Source organism: Sparus aurata, chromosome 14 (genome assembly GCF_900880675.1).
Source record: "Sparus aurata chromosome 14, fSpaAur1.1, whole genome shotgun sequence".
NCBI lineage: Eukaryota > Metazoa > Chordata > Actinopteri > Spariformes > Sparidae > Sparus > Sparus aurata.
The window spans coordinates 1,251,537-1,265,629 of record NC_044200.1 but is presented as its reverse complement, the minus strand read 5'-3'; the positions used below and the strand labels follow the sequence as shown (position 1 = coordinate 1,265,629).

The 14,093-nt window shown below is 41.3% G+C and overlaps 1 long non-coding RNA gene across 1 annotated transcript; it reads right to left on the bottom strand.

Annotated features, from left to right (window-relative positions):
• Positions 1–292: 292 nt before the first annotated feature.
• On the bottom strand, positions 293–3,738 carry LOC115595716 (uncharacterized). Its single transcript, XR_003986759.1, has 5 exons — positions 3,559–3,738; positions 2,790–2,879; positions 2,434–2,601; positions 2,085–2,180; positions 293–1,683 (listed from the first exon to the last, which is right to left on the bottom strand). It is a non-coding gene; the product is annotated as an uncharacterized LOC115595716 (long non-coding RNA).
• Positions 3,739–14,093: the final 10,355 nt, after the last annotated feature.

Genomic DNA, 14,093 nt, shown 5'->3' with positions numbered 1-14,093 from the left:
AAATTAGAATATTTAAGTAAGTTTGTACTTACATATTTTTACATCATTTACACTCAAATATTACTTATTATAAAAAAAAAAATTGTGAGTGTACTGTACTTAAAACATTTGTTTTAATTTGTATATACGTTTTAATTTTTTTGTAATGACTTATGATGATATTGTACTTAATTGATCAACATCTTTAAACTCAAAAAATATACTGGTTAGTAACCAAAAAGAATTTTACAAAGCTCATAAACTACTATTTTTTTTTTAAGTTCAGAAACTCAAACTTCTTCACACAAAAATGTAGAATATTTCAATGTTTTTATTCAGATTTTATTCTTTTTCTCCAAACCACTTTGGTCACAGCAACAGAGCTGTAAGTATACAAACACCACATACACACATCTGTATGTTAACCATGGACATCCAACTTGTAAAACCAGGCCAGTAAAACCAGGCCAACAAATGCACAATCTGAAAATGTAAACACACCCCATTTGGTTGAAGGATACCTTGCATATCATGAACCGTCAACATATACATCCACACATACATTATATAAAAACAGATTTGTATGGTTATGTATAAATCACTGCAAATGTTTAAATGTTTGTATAAAAGCATTGGGAACTTGTGCTCAGTGTAAAGTAATGGCCTATCAAAACAGCATCTTCAAGTTTTTTTTACATCTATGGCCATTCAAGGAAATAAATAATTTGAAATGAATAAAAAATAAATTAAATAAATAACCAAAAAGTAAATATCAGGATATCAGATATCAAGTCATTGCACATGAATAAAAAATAAATCAAATAAATAACCAAAAAGGAAATTTATAGATTTAAAATCTATGCCTTTTGAAAAGAGAGGCCAACAAAAACTCTGTTTCTCCAGGTAAACGAATCAGACACACCCTTTTGGTGCATTATTTTTGTCCTGCACTCACCCTGGTGCATTTTTGGAAGTTAGTGTATATCTGCATAAGCAGAAAAAAAACTGTTTAATATCCCTCTTGTTGTCCTCCTGGGTCAAGAAAGGAAGGAAAGAAAGATGGAGGAAGGGAACAGATTAGATCATGGCAGGAAGAAGAATGTAGGGAAAGAAGGGAGAAAGGAAGGAAAGAAGTCAGGGCAAAGTAAACAGATTGGGTCAAGGAAGGAAGAAGAAGAAAAGATGTAGGGAAAGAAGGGAGGGAGCAAAGAAAAAAGAAAGAAAGCAAAGGGAACAGATTGGGTCTAGGAAGGAAGAAGGAAAGGAAATGATGGTGGAAGAGGGGAGAAAGGAGGGAAAGAAGGACCATTCGAAACAGGAGGACAACAGGCACATCTTAAATCAATGTAACAACAAACATGCTACATCATACAGGTAACGTCTACACTGTAAGCAGGTAATTTTTCAAAGAGAGCAGAGCAGGTTTCAGGGGTGCACCGTCATCCAACCCCATTAGAACCTTTTGTATGAAGTGAAGGTGCCAACGAGCTTCTTTGGGTAGTCGAGATGTAACACATACACCAGCCCAAACAGTAACACATATGCATCGGCAAACGTGGCAATGTCCCTCATGATGAATTCATCTTCCACCACAATGGCTGTGGATACGGGACTGAAGTGAACGGGAGATGCACTTCTTTCTCTGATCATCGTGACAATACCAATGGGTGTGTCCCCGATGTCTGGCTCCTCTGATTCCTCAATCTGGAAAATGCAAAAGTACACTGGTAACGATTTCTGAATACTTATACAGCTGCCCATTCAAAAATTAAGTATACAACTAAGTATTACACAATAACAACAAAGATAAGTTAACCCCCTCCACTACTCCTCTCCCCCCCCAATTAAGGTTAAGTGGCTCAACTAGAAAATTTCCCCTCAGATATTTTGAGAAATCCCTTGGACCTCTGCTGGGGGTGCCATCTTAACCTGTGTGTGAGTGTGAGTGAGTGTGAGTGAGTGAGCAGAAAGAGAGGAGTGAGTATGTGATGGTGAGAAAAAGAAGCCTTAGGGCCCTACTTACAACACCAAGGCACTTCAAAAGAGCTCCAATGGTAAAAGGTGATTAGTGATGAGATCTTTTATATAAATATATTAAGACTTACGTTCCAAGTCTTGAAAAACTGTGTGTCCTCTTCCCGCAGGTATACTGAGAGAGCACGAAGGGCCACAGTGCGTTTCATGTTGATATCCTGCACATCCTGGGTGGATAAACAAAGACACATGAGAAAAAAAACAGGGGCCCTTTGCTGCCGACAAAGTATGACTTACTGTACTAAATATGTACATGTTACAGGATAACTAATTGATTTAAAGTTAAAAGTGAAGGACTGCCCCTTGTATAGTAGTAGTATATAGTAATGAAGTGGTAGTAAATGCTGACTATCCTGGGAGCCAGCTGTTCCATGTGGATAAAATTTAGACAAAGTCCATTTTAGCTTTTTTTCAACTCACCTCAGTTTCATAATACTGTAGGATGTCTCGCAGTGCTCCTGCCACCCTTCCAGTACGAGCTGCCTTCTGTCTGTAAAGTTCTATGAGCTGTGGAATGTGCCGATCTAGTTCAGAATAAAACTGGTTCCGTAAATTTACATTGGTGATCCTGTGGAACTCAGCACAGACCTACAAAATAACATGGACACACAAAGTATGTGAAAGACAGTAAAATACCAAAGGGAAACACATCATAGTCACATTTGATGGGTGCACTATCTTTTTAAAATGAATAGCCAGTACAATAAAAATAGTTGAAGATGAGCAGAAAACACTTTGAGTCTGTGTATTATTGTTTTTGTTATTATTATTTTTACCTGTGATTGGACCTGAAGGGCAGGCCATCTCTCCAGAAAGTCCTTCACCAATGGCTCTCAGTGCTCTTCTCTGGTCTCAGGTGTTTGATCCTGTGGGATGACATAAAAAATAGCACTCTGAAACCACTCAAACAATGCAGTCCAAATTTCTAATTAGAATATTTTAGCTAGAAATAAATAAAGTAATTTATACATTTTAAAACACAGATTGTGAACCCTTTCCAGTCAGTTCATGCAACACGTCCTCACCAAAGACCGGTGGTAACGTAATGTTAACTGTGACCGCGTGTTACGCTTAATTTGTAAACAAGTGCAAAAATTGCTCACTGAGCAGCACCGGACTTGTCTGTATCATGCCCCGGCCACGTTACTACGACTACTACCACTACTGCCGTTACTTATACTAACACCGGACTCGTCCCCACCCCCCCACACAAACAAACACACACACACACACCGTCTTCTTACTTCGAGGGGGAGGCGGCTTGACCGGACCATACCGGCTTATTTTCAACCAAATGTTAACTTTACCAGCAGAAACACAATTATAAAGAATAAAAATAGCGTCGACTGAAAATATTTATCGTCATTATTGCACTCAGTTCGCAACACGTCCTCGCCAAAGAGCGGTAACTGTGACCGCGTGTTACGCTGAATGTGTAAAATAAAGCGCAGACAAACAAAAAACAACAAAAACTATTTCGTTGTGGCATTTATGCAATTAAACAACATGCAAGTGAGTTTTGGAAGACTTTACCCTTATACTTACAAGTTTTCTTAACTTCAGCAGCCGATGCACTCCCCTCGCTTCACGACCGCCATGTTGGTTTGATTTTTGCCTCGTTCGGTGCCGCCAACGTAATGGCGCAATGACGTCATTACGTTGCACGCCTCCGTGCATTCAAAGGTTTTGAGTAAGGTCGTGATGATCGCTCAGACAATTTAAGTAGCACGAAATTATAACTGCATTCCTCGTTCGGAACACTTAGTAACTTAAAGTTGGGTTGACCTGATAGCGGATTTTGTGTGTTGTTTCACAATACTTTTGAGTTAGTAGTAGTGTTCGGGTTTACAGTGTAGAAGTCGAATATACTGCAAATATGTGACATTTATACTTGCCGGAGGGATATTTCTCCCCTGTCCGCATCTGAATCTTTCACACAGAGAAGGGTGCGGAGAATTGGCGCAGGATCCCTGCATGCAAACGGCAGTGTGAAAGAGGCTAGTGCCGCATTATTGGTGAACCGCCCCAGTATGAACGGATAAGCCGGAGTCGCGGAGTGGCGTCCAGGGGAGAAAATCCCATTTCATAGTTGGGGGGAAAAATAAACAGTAAATTTTAGAGAATAATTCCAGGGGGGTACAAGGAATAAAAGTTGTAGCCTGTCTTTTATACAGCATCTTTTACCGCAATTGACGCTTTAGTCTCTCTATCTCTCCAACAGGCAGGAAGAAGACCTTTCTTAGCACTGGCTGAGTCCACCTGCACATGTCTAGATTTAAAACAAAATGGTTGAAATCAAATTAACACATGTACACATGCAATGAATAAACTAATTATAAGGCAAACATCTCAGTTTATCAGATTTCTCATAATCAGATAACTGCCTTTTTCCAGATGAAAGATAACAGATTATGCTATTTTCTCTCTCTCTCTCTCTCTCTCTCTCTCGCAGTGTTGCACTCTTGCAATGTCAGCATGTTCAAATCAAATGTTTTAAAAAATGTTATCAAAAGTAATGACAATTACAATAATTGCATTATACCGTATTAGTCCTTACCTGTAAAAAAGTTCTTGTTTATTCACCCAGCAATACAAAACAATGGTATTAGGTGGAAGGTGGCAATAATACACTTTACCTTTGTTCACTGTTCTAACTCCCAGTGCTCAAATAACTGACCTGAGACTCTATGGCTCTGTCTGACTGGCTCTGGCTCTCTGTGCTCTGCTGTATTTTCTGACTTGGCTTTGCCTAATGAATCCATTATGAAACATTTTCATAAGTACTTCATTCCTTTCTTATTAATATCTTATATCAAATTGTCATGTTGTAACTGAGGTCTTCACACTTACTTGGCATTTTGGTGCACTGAAAAATGAGCGGATGTCTTTATTTTTTCTTTTCTCTGCCATTTTACCTGACCTGGCTGGCTGGCTGGCTGGCTGGCTGGCTGGCTGGCAGTTTTAGTAGTAGTAGATACTATCTACTAGTAAACTGAACATATTTCAAGGCAATTAACTCTGGATAACTGGAAAAAACCTTCCTGGAAATAAATCTAAAATGTCAGTAAAAAAAATGTCAATATCTGTGTGAGAATGACCACAATTACAGCTCGATGAAACCGCAAAAAAAAAGGATCCACAGGCAAGGTTTGAGGTGGGTCACCAAGGAGGTTCTTTTATTCATCCCTCTCGGCAAACAGCATAGGCACATCAGTATCACCAAAAAAGAACCCCAGGTTGCCAAAATGGCGCCTATTTATAGGGTGTCAACCAATTACCCTGGAAGAATCCATTCCCCGGGATCCACTGCCTAAAACAGTTACTTTTCTATTTTCATCAGTTGTGAGGGATAATACCAGCTGTGGAGTAGCTTTAGTTTTGAAATAGCTAAATCATGTTTGCTGCATGCACACAGAAAATGATAACTCACATACTGACTGTGTCTCTCCACCTAGCTCGCCGCCATAACCGGAAGTCCCGCCGGACTACAAAATAGTGGGCCTGACTTAAGAACTCTCGTTGAAGAGACTACAGGAAATGCCGAACGTGATTTGGCTAGGTCACGCGAGAAGACGAATCCTGAGGTGATGGTTCAAATTCAACTGAATCATATACCTGGAATTCAAAACGGGCGGCAGTGACTATATCGACCAACACTACACTACACTACATGTTCACGCAAAGTTTGAACAAAGCCGGCGGTTACGTCGTCTTTGGTCTCGTGTGCAGCTTGGTCACCTGAGGGGTGAATTTAGAGGGATAATACCCACAGTTCCAAAAAGGTAGCTGTGCTACCACAAGGAGTCAATGTCTGAAGTCAATGAAGGGGATATCGCTAGACACTTATGCCTTATGTTATAGCGGTGTTATCAACTACAAACCCAAATTCCAGTGAAATTGGGCAATGTGTAAAATGTAAATAAAAACCGAATGTAATGATTAGAAAATCCTTTTCAACTTATATTCAATTGAATACACTACAAAGAGAAGATATTTACTGTTCGAACTGATAAACTTTATTGTTTTTTGCAAATACTCACTCATTTTGAATTTGATGCCTGCAACATGTTCCAGAAGAGCTGGGACAGCGGCATGCTTACCACTGTGTTACATCACTTTTCCTTTTACAACACTCACTAAGTGCTTGGGAACTGAGGACACTAATTTTTTAAGCTAAAGTGGAATTCTTTCCCATTCTTACTTGATATTTGACTTCAGTTGCTCAACAGTCCGGGGCCTCTGCTGTAGTATTTTGCGCTTCATAATGTGCAACACATTTTCATTGGGAGACAGGTCTGGACTGCAGACAAGGCCAGTCTAGTACCAACACTCTTTTTCTACGAAGCCACGCTGTGCAGAATGTGGCTTGGCATTGTCTTGCTGAAATAGGCAGGGACGTCCCTGAAAAAGACGTCACTAGGATGGCAGCATATGTTGCTCCAAAACCTGTATGTACCTCTCAGCATTTATGGTGCCTTCACAGATGTGCAAGTTACCAATGCCATGGGCACTATCTCACACCCATACCATCACAGATGGTGGCTTTTGAACTTTGTGCTGATAACAATCAGGATGGTCCTTTTCCTCTTCGACCCGGAGGACACGACCATGATTTCCAAAAACAATTTGAAATGTGGACTCGTCAGACTACAGCACTCTTTTCCACTTTGCCTCAGTCCATCTCAGATGAGCTCAGGCCCAGAGAAGCTGGCGACATTTCTGGATGTTGTTGATATACGGCTTTCACTTGAAGATGTAGCGACAAACTGTGTTAACTGACAGTGGTTTTTTCGAAGTGTTCCTTAGCCCATGTGGTAATATCCTTGACAGAATGATGTCGGTTTTTAATGCAGTGCCGCCTGAGGGATCGAAGGTCACGGGCATTCAATGTTGGTTTTTGGCCTTGCTGCTTGTGTGCAGAGATTTCTCCAGATTCTCTGAATCTTTTGATGATATTATGGCCTGTAGATGATGAAATCCCTAAATTTCTTGCAATTGTACATTGAGAAATGTTGTTCTTAAGCTGTAAGACTATTTGCTCGTGCAGTTGTTAACACAGTGGTGAACCTCGCCCCATCCTTGCTTGTGAACAACTGCGCTTTTCGGGGATGCTCCTTTTATACCCAATCATGGCACTCAACTGTATCCAATTAACCTGTTTACCTGTGGAATGTTCCAAACAGGTGTTTTTTAAGCATTCCTCAACTTTCCCAGTCTTTTGTTGCCGCTGTCCCAGCTCTTTTGTTCCAAAAGAACAAAAAAACATGTTCCGTGTTGCAGGCATCGAATTTAAAATGAGTGAATATTTGCAAAAAAAAACAAAGAAGTTTATCAGTTTGAACATTAAATATCTTTTCTTTGTAGTGTATTCAATTGAATTTTTTTAATACTTTATCCACAGTTTTTGACTTTACCAAACTGTACAACACATGTAACAACAGAGAAACAGTCAAACATAAAAGAAAATAGGAGGGGGCTGACAGACAGTAGTAAATTTACATAAATAGAATTACAAAAAAATAAAATAGAGCAGTAGTTGAAGTAAAGTAAGTACCATGTGAAAAATTGTGTCATGCATCACACCTGACACTGGGCTAGGAAGGGTCCCCAGATTCTCTCGAATCTGCTCTGTTCATTGGGTTTGTGCAGGCACAGTCTTTCCATTTGAATAACTGATAACATCTCGCTGAGCCAATGAGAAAAGGTGGGTGGAGTGGTGGACTTCAAAGTTAGAAGAATACGTTTCTTAGCCACCACCATCCCTAGATGCAGAGCGACCTGCATATTGTGCAGGAAATCAGAAGTCTCAGCAGAACATCCAAAGATGGCCAGGTCATGATTAGGCTAAATAACACTGGAGTAGGCTTTTGACAACTGCTCAGATATAGCTGACCAAAATTGTGTAGTTTAGGACAGAACCAGAAAAGATGTGCTAGTGAACCCTCAGCAATATGACACTTATCACATACTGGGGACACAGATGGGAAAATACGATCTAACTTTGTTTTTGAATAATGCTATCTGTGCAGCACCTTGTACTGAATTAACCTATAATGTGAGTTAATAGAGCAGCAATGGACCCGAGACAGTGCCTCCTCCAAAAGTTCTGTCGATATTTCAGAATTCAAGTCTTTAGCCCATGATTCTCTAATAAAATCAGAGGAAACTGAATTAGTAAAAGAACCCACAAATTTTGATATTAACGGCTTGGAGTCTGGAGGGAGCGGTAGGGCCTCGAGGAAAGGTTGGGTAGTGGAGTTAGACTCAAAAAGTGGCCAATGCTCCTGACATAGTGTCTGACCTGGAGGTAGCGTAAAAAGTGAGAATTTGGAAGATTGAATTTATTGCTTAGCTGTGCGAATGATGCTAATTGGCCATTAATGTACAGATCCAAAAATGTTCTAATACCCCTCTCTCTCCAGACCACAAACACCCCATCCAATCGGGCAGGCAAGAATGAATGATTTTGACATATAGGTGCATGTATGGAGACACTGGGAACCCGGCAAGCCACTTTTATCTGATTTAGGATTCGCAAGGAGTTCTTCACGGTGAAATTTCGCTGAATTAATTTGGCTACTGGTGCAGAGTCAGAAAACAGAAGAGCTGGGAGTGAGGACATTTCAACTGCAGCAGCTTCCAGCTGCAGCCACAAAGGATTCTCTTCAGCTTTATCAGTTCTACTTCCAGTAGGTAAGAGCCCTGGAGTTGGCTGCCCAGTAGTAGTGTTTAAAAACAGGCAGCCCCAGACCATCCTTTTTGGAAGGTTTTTGAAGGTGAGCCTTGGATGTCCTGTGTGATTTGTAACCCCACACAAAGGGAAACACAATAGAGTCAAGCTTCTTAAAAAAAGATGCATTTAAGTATATGGGTAAGTTCTGGAAAAAGTATAGCAGCCTGGGTAGGCTCACAATTTTGATCGCATTTACCCGATCGATCATAGATAGGGGCAGTATTCTCCAAGACTCAATACTTGCTTTGAGTTTTTCTATAGATTCTGTAAAGTTAAATTTGAAGAGATGCCTGGGGCTTTTCATAAGTTTAAGCCCTAAATAGGTGAAACATTCCTTCATCACTCTAAAAGGCAATTTTGTCAAGAAGTCATCAGTGAGTTAAGGGCATGAACTCACTCTTTCTCCAGTTTATGGTATAGCCAGAGATGCTTCCAAAAGAGTTTATATATTCTAGTAGGACGGGAATGGAGACCACCAGGTCAGCTAAACAGACAAGGAGGTTGTCCGCATACAGAGTCACACGGGTCTCGGTGCTGCCTGACCTAATACCTTTAATGTATGGATGTCCTCTAATACCAATAGCCAGGGGCTCCAGCGCTAAATTGAACAGCAGGGGGGACAATGGATCCCCCTGGCGGACGCCACGCTGTAGAGTGAATGGACCGGATCTGTCCCCGTTCGTTAGAATGAAACATTTTGGGTTAGTGTATAATATTTTGACCCACTTCATGAAAGTGTCGCCGAATCCAAATTTCTTAAGTGTCGCAAATAGATAAAGCCATTCCATCATATCAAATGCCTTATGAGCGTCCAAGGACAATATAGCCGCTCTGTTATCTTTGCCATAATCTGCATACATGATATTAAGGATTTTGCGGAGGTTACAGAAGGAGTACCTGCCTGGAATAAATCCTGTTTGGTCCGGGTGAATGATACTTGCTAAATTTTTACCAAGCCGGTTTGCTAGAACTTTTGGAATTATTTTCAGATCATGATTTAGTAGGGCAATAGGCCTGTAGCTACCTGGGTCTGTTTCATCCTTGTCCTTTTTTAATAAAACACAAATATTTGCTTCACTGAGAGAGGATGGAAGCTGTTTGTTCTTAAATGTGTCTTGGATCATTCTCAACAGAGAGGATGCAAGGACCCCTTGAAAAGCTTTGAAAAATTCTGGCCCAAACCCATCCGGACCCGCAGCCTTGCCGGTAGGGAATGCTCTGATAGCATCCTGTAACTCAGAAAGTGAGAAATCCGAGTCCAGACTCTCCCTGAAAGCCGCATCCAATTTTGGAAAGTGAAGCGAGTCAAAAAACGGATCAAAATCTTCCGGCGTGGCTGTTGATTTGGAAGTGTAAATTTCTGAGTAAAATTGCCTCGTTTAACTGGGTGACCTAAACCACATACATTCCAAGAGACCAAGGACATGAAATCCTGAGCATTATTCACATATGGTACCTTTTGCATTAAAATTAGATACAAACTTAACATTCAGTCTGGCAGCCAGTCCCAAACAAAAAACAATAACATGAACAGTTAACGAATACACCAACAAACCCCCCACCCAAAGCTTCCCCAAACGAAGCATAGTTACCCTCATCCACATCTGGGATCGCCGGTCAAAAGAGGAAAGAGAACACCTCCATCTAACTGCCCCTCATTAGCACACACAAAAAAACAGCAACTTTATCATTGAAAACAGAAACCGCAAGAGTAAAAGTCTGCTCAGAACACGTTTAGACTCTCTTCGTCTATGATTAGAAAAGTGAGCTTTCAGAGTTTTTGATTTACAAAAGTCTTAGCCTCATCCGGATGGTTGAATGCTTTTACTTGCCCTTGGTAGTGGATGTGGAGTCTGGCCGGGAAGCGCAGCGAGTGCCGTATCTCCCTCTCTCTCAGCAGCTGCATCACCTCACGGAAGCTCCGCCCTTACTCCATCAGCTCTGCACTGTAGTCGGGGAAGATTAAGATTCAGTTTCCTTCGTATTTCATTGAACTCTGCCTCCCGAGCCGCAGAATCTTCTCCTTCGCCTGTGTTAAATGCACTTGTGTGATTATCATGCTGGGTCTGGATGCTTCTGCTGGTTTGGGCTGTTGTATACGGTGCGCTTTGTCAATAACAACTGATTTGGTGAAGTTGTCGTCCCCCAGCAACTTAGGGATCAGGTCAGACACAAACTCAATCGGACTCCCTTTCTCCTCACCTTCCGGGATGCCAACAATTCGTATATTGTTGCGCCTGGATCTTCCTTCAAGATCCGAGAGCCTGGCCTGCAGCTTTTTTTTCTCTTGCCGCAGTTCAGCGGCAAGACCATCCACCGCGTGGATGACCTGCTCGTGGTCTGCAGCCTGACTTTCGGTGGTGGTCAGTCTCTTAGTGAGCTCCCGCTGGGTGGACAAAATGTTCTGAAAGCTCTGATCGAACTTATCAAACCACTCGTTGAAGGACTGCAAAAGCATATTTGACAATTATGCCGAGCGAATGGAAGCTCGTCTTCGTCGTCAGCTAGTAAGTTGTCCGGTGATTTCTTGCTAGCTTGATCGCGGCTAGCATTAGCCGCAGTATCGACCAGCAGACGGCCAGCTACCTTTCCACCTCTTGTAGTTTAAAGAGACATATTTACTTTCCACTTAATGGTGGTGTTAAAAAGAAATAAAGGACGACTAAAAAAGCGAGTCAAGTGTTCAAAAAAGTGGTTTTGAATTGTAAGATTTTGTGTGCTGTGAGGAGCTCCAGAAAATACGTCTACACTGCTCTCATCTCACTAGCGCCCCCCGTATTCAATTGAATTTAAGATGAAAAGGATTTTTACACTACAACCATGTGGTACCCAGCGGTCATACAGTGACCGGCAAACAAATCAAGGTTTGTTTATCGCCCGCTGATCGAGCCGGGACAGGATGTACTGTGGTCACACACGGCGGCAAGACTAAACAAGCTATCCGCTGAGTGGATTAGCCTGAATGAGCTCCTAGCAAGTGTAATAACACAGTTAGCACACAGTACAGTAAACCATAAATAGGACTCAGTGGTCCTTTCACAACAAAAGTAAGCACAACAAAGAAAAACATGCTATATACTATCTGATTCTGCCTAAACAAAAGCCTTTTACTTGAGTCGCTCGTTGCGACTAGCGTGTGTGTCCCGTCTGACTTAAATCTCCAACTTGTTTTGGGGCGAGCGCAGGTCAGTTTTAACACCCTAAAAGCTGATGGCAGGCTTTATCACAGCGTTATGTCGACTTGATGGAAGGACCGGACCTCGGGGGTTTCGTCTCCTTCTGAAGATGATCTCTTCCTTCTGCAGGCGAAAGTCTGAAGTCTTTGGTCATGAGTCCAAGTCAAGTCTCACGTCTTTGTGGGGTTAGACTTAGTCAAGTCTGAAGTCTTTAGTCATGAGTCCAAGTCAAGTCCCAAGTTTCTTAAAAAATAAAAGTCTTATGTCTCTTCTGTTTATAATGAGCCTTCTGTCATCATTTGATCTGGGACTCTTTGTCTGCTGCTAGCTCACTCATACGTCTGGTTACGGTTCTTCGACTTACTGTATCTCTCCTCTACCACTGACATGAAATTCTAGAAGCTAGGCTTGTCAATCAAATGAAATGGCAGATTGCATGAAATTATGAGATCCTCTATTATGGATTCAGTAGCCATTTTTAGACAGGGCAGCAAGCCGTGCCTTAGTATCCTTGATTCGGGTACCGCAGACTTTACAGTCAGCGCTCCTTTTGTTGGTGCCGTCCTGTTTGAAGTTTTTATAACCAAAATGGTACAGTAGCAGCTGCAGGTGTGCCACCGGTCTCCATAGTCGTCATCAAAGGTACTAGTGTATGAGGCCGTGAGGTGCGCACCCGATGTGTAAAATGGTTACCATGGTTTCCATGAAAAAAAGGAAGGAATTACATTAAGCTCGTCTGATGTTTCAGAGTTTCCTCAATATTAATACGCCAAAAAAAAAACCATGATGATTGTTCAGGAGTCCAAAAACACGAGTCCGACTTGAGTCTGAAGTCTTTTGAGCACGAGTCCAAGTCAAGTCTGAAGTCTCTGTGTGTGCGACTTAAGTGCGACTGGAGTCCAAGTTGCAAGTTCAAGTCCCCATCTCTGGCTCAGGGTCTTCACTGCAGAAGCAAACTTTCATTAACAAGAAAAAAGAGAACAAAAATTAGGTGTATATTACTTAAAATTAGCAAAATGATCTGCCAAGAGAACAAGAAAATTTGGCTTGTCAAGACTTTCCAAAACAAGTAAAAATATCTAACCTCAATGAATGCACAAATACCTCAAAATAAGTGTATTCTCACTAATAACAAGCCATCATCTTGCAATAATGCCATGCACTAGGCATTATATTTCTTTTTTTTTTGTAATCAGTAATTCTTATTGTTTTTAAGCAAGAGACAAGACAAAACACCAGATAGATATCATCACAAGGCTACAAGAAAACCGACAAGACACAAACAATAGAAAATAATACAATATTGCACAATGAAACAAGAAAGCAAATCTAACTGCAGACACAGACTAGATAAAAGAGAATTAACAATTCAAAATATCAGCAGTTAATTGAAAATTAAAATAAAATAAAAATAAATAATTAAATAAAATGACAAGAAATATACATTCATATGCATTCACACATATGTAACTATACTTTGGCAGATGTGCAGGTAGTTAAACGGCATATATCACATTGTTATTTTAGGGACCTTTGATAAAGGAGATGTAATTCCCTCACTTAGCTGTGTATTTATCTACCTGATTAGTCAACCTAAAGGTAAGGTGCTCATGCACGGCCACAATACCAAGCTGAGAAAACCACATCCTGACGGGGGGCAGGGAGGTCGCTTTCCATTCTGTTACAATAAGTTTTCTCCCCAACACAAGGGATGTCTTGACAAGAGAATGGGCAAGAGTGTGTGCAGGGTTCAGACTCTGCAGTCCTCACCATACAGAAGGTCAACCGGGCCAGGTTAGGCAGGGTTGAGCTTTCAGGGTGAGAATAGTGCAATAGAGTGGAATAGAGAATGGGCAAGAGTGTGTGCAGGGTTCAGACTCTGCAGTCCTCACCATATAGAAAGTCAACCGGGATGGGTTAGGCAGGGCAGAGCTTCTAGGGTGAGGATAGTACAATAGAGTGGAATGGAGAATAGGCAGGAGTGTGATTATATGATTAGGGTGATACAGAGTAAGCCACGTGGAATAAGTGTGTTTCGAGATTCAAAAGTGGAGACAGTGTCAGAAGCGTGAATGTCTAGTCTAGTGGGAGAGAGTGCCAGAGGCTGGGGTCAGATCGGCTTAAAGCTCTTGACTCCATGGTGGTTAGGTTGGCAGATGGGGTAAAGAGCT